Raw genomic sequence first — 5,649 nt, forward strand, 5'->3', positions numbered from 1 at the left:
AACGTTAGAGATCCTTGCGATATGACTAATTTTCGCCCTATAAGTTTGTGCATGTACATCTACAAGATTGTTGCTAAGGTATTGGCAAACCGGTTAAAAGCTATCCACCCTAATTGTATAAGTCAAAATCAAAGTGCTTTCGTCCCGGGGAGAATGATTCATGACAATATCTTAATCGCGCACGAGCTCCTTCACTATCTCAAAAGTGCTAGAAACCGGCCTAATAAAGGTTGTGTCATCAAACTTGACATGAGTAAAGAATATGATCGCGTGGAATGGAATTTCATCAAGGCGGTTATGTGGGAAATGGGTTTCAACAAACAGTGGCCCGACAAAATTATGGCTTGTGTTCATTTTTGTGAAGTATTTAATTAAGTGTAATAATATGCGTTGTCTATTTTCTTGGCCCCTAAGATAAGCAGAATTTGGTATTCTGGAAAGGAAAGAGGAAAATATTGGACAATACTCTCTTGGAAGAATTTGTGTCAGCCTAAAAGGATGGGGGTATTAGTATTCATAATATTCATGATATTTTTCTAAAAATATTTTTATTTTCCGGAATTTTATTTACCTATTTAGTTAATGTTGTAACTTCTCTCAATTAAACCCTATTTTAATTTATTTTTCAATAAAATATTTACTTTAACCAAAAATTATTTAAAACCATAATATTGAATTCTCTAAAACTATTTTTATTTTTTGGAATAGTATTTACCGATTTTTAAATGAAATTAAGCTAACTAAAATATTTTTAACAAAACGACAAATAAACCCGATTAACTCCTAGCTTTCACCCGGAACCCGATAAACTTACTCAAAATTAGTAGACCTATTTTTAGGGCCTTACAAACACAATATACTTTGGAAAATTTGCGATTACAAGTAGGTTTGGACAAATTAGGATTGGACAAAGGGTTTTTGAAGGTTGTTGAGATATGTTTGATACTCAAAGATTAAGTATGATCTTTTGAATTGTGTGAAGAAAAGTAGGATCGAAAATAACTCTGGACAAGTACGAATGGAATTTAGCAAAGAAAGTAAAATAATTTTTCAATGTTGTTTGACTAAATACAAAAGTTATGAGTATGAAACCAAAGCGATGATTTTGAACAGAATAAAAAATATGGTGCGGAATGCATCGATATAGCAAAAGGAGTCGTCTACAATAAAAAAAGAATTGCCTCAGTAATGTAATCAACATTTGATTAAATGCATGAATCGATATAGTAAATGAGGTAACCTCAGTAACAATGGTTGATTGTGAGAGTAATATAATTTGTGAATGAACCAAGGAAAGATTTGGTAAACATATATAGCTTATTGATAGTTAAATCACACTTTTCATCAATCTGACTATTAGGCTCTATTTACGAAGCTAAACCTATGAAGCACGGACAAGATTTGTATGAAGAGGATATATTTCCTTTGACTTGTATTGAAATTCAGTTGGGTAAGTTTTAGGTATGCAAGCTTCTTACTCAATCCACAAATTGTCAGACATGGCATCTAGAACATTGTTTGCTAGGTGTAACGTTATGACGTGTAGTAGGCAATAATCTGACAGTTGTCAGACATTAGTAAAATTAGCCATAAGGACGCTAATAACACATGAAAAAGAGAAGAAACTTTCAGTGTTGGTACTAAGTAGTAGCAGACATTGAAACCTCAGTGAATATAACAATGGCAGTAAAGTACAAAACACTCATAGAATGGATATGAAAACAAAAGACATACCTTTTCGTCATAGGCCATGAAACATCAGTTAAACACCATAACCTACAGCGAACGTGATGGAGAGAAAAGAGCACAGCACCACAGAAAAAGAAGGTAAACCAGAAATTCATCGTATCACCGTTCATCCGCCGCCATAATCACCATACGGCTCATCCGAATATAACAGGCAAATTGGGCAGACGGATCCTATAGCTACCGATAGAGAGAATCGAAACAGTGGGAAAAATTCCAAGAATGGAACACTTATGAATCTTAAGAGAATTTCATACAGAAACAGTTTAAAGGAATGAAATAGCACAAATAACGTAACATAAAATCCTGCTAGGAAATTGACAAACAGAAAAGAATGAAAAATAAAAGAAAAAGGCAAACATTTTGAATCGTTGTGTAGAGTTGGAGGGATGTCAAATTTTGGGAGGATTAGAGGCGGGATATCTGTGAAATCAATTGAAACGGTGCGTGGAGGAAACAATTGAAACGGTGAGTTTTGAATTAATAATTCATCAACAGTTTATGTTTTTTAGCTTCGAAAACTTTGAAAAGCCATAACTTTTCGCTCGATTGTCCGACTGAGACTATTTTTTTTTTGATTTCGAATAACTTTTCGAGATCTACGCGCTAACAAATGGCCGAAGGCGGTTTGCCGTAGTTTTCATCAAAAAAGATTCTTTTTTGCCACTAAATTTTGATTTTTTCGGTTTAAAATGTAATTTTAAAACATTTAAATTATTATTTCGCTTACTTATTTGAAGTAAACACCGAATTTTTTTTACAGAATTATTGTATTATTTTTTCTTATTTGAAACATGTATGGAATAGGTCCGATAAATCATTAGAGCTTAACGTAATATAATTAAGATAATAAAAATACTCTTATATCAACTAATTAGTTTAGCTTAGTTGGTTAAGATGCTTGCTCTTTCCTTTAGTACCTTGGTTCAAATCCTGTTGTTAGCAATTTTGAATCTTTTTTTTACCTCATACCTTGCTCTTTTCCCTGAGTACCTTGGTTCAAATCTTTTTTGTACTTGTTGCATTTATTATTTTTAATCAATTAACTCTTCAAAATAGTATAGACGGATTGACAATTTGAGCTGCATATTATAGTAATACATTAATATACGTACACATAATACATTAATATATACTATTAGTACAATAGTATAGAAGGATTCACAATTGATATACGAGACACAGACATATTTAAGCTACAATATTATGAATATTAAATTGCTAAATCTAAAATTTAGAATTGTTGTATAAATTTTAAAATTTAATGTGCAATAAATTATACATAATACAATATTTGTGTTTTTAAGATGTTATTAGTATAAAAAACATATCTTATACAAAAATAATGACGGTACTAAAATATACAAAATATTACACATAATTCATTCCTTGTTCACTGTGCATTCATTCTTATCTTATCCTCAATTCAATGTGCTGTAATTATTAACATTGACGGTGAACTTAATAAAAATAATTATTACTATAAAAAAACATATCTTATACCAAAATAATCATCCTACTTTTGACAATAAATACGTAACAAAATGTAAAATGGAGTATGGAGTATGAAGAGTATGGAGCATGGAGTATTTCAAAAAATTTATATTAATACTGTTGTAAAGGGTAATTAATAATATATCGGCACGTGTCTTACAATGGTATTTCTGTATATTCATTTTTTTTTTGCACTTCAATTTTGTTTTCCTTTATCCTTGTTTCATGTTCATTTGAATGTGTACATTTATCCACTTCTCAACTGTTTTGTACAAATTATAATCACAGCTACAGCTACAGCTACTAAATTGAGAGAAGAGTTTTAGAATTTATAATCACAGCTACAGCTACAATTTATAATCTCGTACCACCGACGTCCTAGGTTGCCGATGGCGTCCAAGGCTGCAGCACGTCCAAGCAAAAATGTGTCAATGCTCTCGCACCATCGACGTCCTAGGTTACCAAGGGTGCCTGATGCTCCGGCACGACTAAGGGCCCAAGGTGCCGAAGGCTCTTGTTTCAAAAGGGGAGGGACCGGGATGATTCAAAAGGGGAGGGACCTGGAGGAGGGACCGGAACGACTTGTAGCATCGTTTTCTATATTCCAGGATGGATCGCTGGAGCACTGCCAGGATGGCTTGCCGGAGCACTGCCGGAATAGATCGCTGGAGCACCGCTGGGAACCTAACCGGCGATGGGGGGAACCAACGTCTGGGCATGAAATGGGCGTGGGCAGTGCCCTGGACAACCCCTGTTCGCCTCAATATCACCTCCCCCCTAAAGAGCTAAAAAAACTTGGTCAATGTGCTACCAGGCGACATTCATGTGTCTGAAACAGGGACACTTTATGGTGCCGACGCTTCTGCACCAACGGGGGCCCAAAATTAGCTTTGGTGCTCGACCCTCCCGCACATCCGATGCACCAAGGTGCCGATGCTGCCCGATGCTCCGACACATCAAAGGGGCCGGTGGTGCCCGATGGCCCCGCACCACGGGATGGCACACGCTGCCGACAGTGTACGAGGCTACCGCGGGGCCAAAGGTGCCGGGGGCTCTTGTTGCAAAAGGGGAGGGACAGGGACGATTCATTCATTGTTGGGTACCGAACATGCAACGGTATCTGAATTCTAGCTTTGGGATGGTTCATTCATTATTGGGTACCGAACATGTAACAGTATCTGAATTCTACCTTTTGGGATTGGGGAGGGACTCATTACCCCGTTTTGTATATCGCAGGATGGCTCACTGGATCATCGCTGGAATGGATCGTCGGAGCACCGCTTGGAACCTAACCGATGGTGGGGGGCACCGACGTCTGGGCATACGATGGGTGTGGGCAGTGCCCTGGATAACCCCTAGTTGTTCAATATCACTTCCCCTCTAAAGAGTTAAAAAAACTCGGTCAATGTGCTACTAGTTGACATTCATGTGTGCAAACAGGACAGTTTCAGATGTGCAAACAGGACGGAGTTTGGATGTCCAAACAGGACAGTGTTCGAGATGTCTGATGGCACGGCACGACAGAAAATTGAACAAGTGACCAACAGTTGGGAGCTTGCACCCGCACCACCACAACCCTCGTTGTGCCATATTTCCCGAGGGGCAGCACTGCCAGGTGTTTAACTTAGAAATTTTTTCTGTTGGCCCAAAAAAAATACAAGAAGCCGAATGAAGTATGGCATGATGGCATGGCATGGCACGGCACGGCAGAAAATTGAACAAGTGCCAGAACCGCCAACAGTTGGGAGCTCGCACCCGCACCACTACGGCCCCCATTGTGCCATGTTTCCTGAGGGGGCGGCACGGCCAAGTGTTTAACTAACTCCTTACACTAGTTCCCCCACTTAGGGACCCTAGGGCCAGGACGTGCAAAAGAACAAGGGGGATCGGAAGGGAGATGGGGGGAGGGACGACTCAAAGCGACAAAGGGCTGAATCTCAGTGGATCGTGGTAGTAAGGCCACTCTGCCACTTACAATACCCCATCGCGTATTTTAGTCATCTGCAAAGGATTCTACCCGCTGCTCGGTCGGAATTACGCTCCAAGGAGGCGCCCGCGACTTGTCCGTCGCGGTCGCTACACCTACGACACGTGTCCTTGGGGGCCAAAGGCCCCTACTACTGGTCGGCAATCTGGCGACGGGTGCGTGCGTCACTCCTAGCCCGGATTCAGACTTAGAGGCATTCAGTCATAATCCAGCGCATGGTAGCTTCACGCCACTGTCTTTTTAACCAAGCGCGATGACCAATTATGCGAATCAACGGTTCCTCTCGTACTAGGTTGAATTACTATTGCAACATGGCCATCAGTAGGGTAAAAATAACTTGTCTCATGATGGTCTAAACCCAGCTCACGTTCCTTATTGGTGGGTGAACAATCCAACACTTGGTGAATTCTGCTTCACAATGA

At 39.1% G+C, this 5,649-nt stretch overlaps 1 pseudogene; it reads right to left on the minus strand.

Moving 5' to 3' along the window:
- Positions 1-5,149: 5,149 nt before the first annotated feature.
- Positions 5,150-5,649, minus strand: part of LOC128281344 (28S ribosomal RNA) — a 2,922-nt pseudogene continuing 2,422 nt past the window's right edge.

The sequence above is a fragment of the Gossypium arboreum genome, chromosome 9 (genome assembly GCF_025698485.1).
Source record: "Gossypium arboreum isolate Shixiya-1 chromosome 9, ASM2569848v2, whole genome shotgun sequence".
Taxonomy (NCBI): Eukaryota; Viridiplantae; Streptophyta; class Magnoliopsida; order Malvales; family Malvaceae; genus Gossypium; species Gossypium arboreum.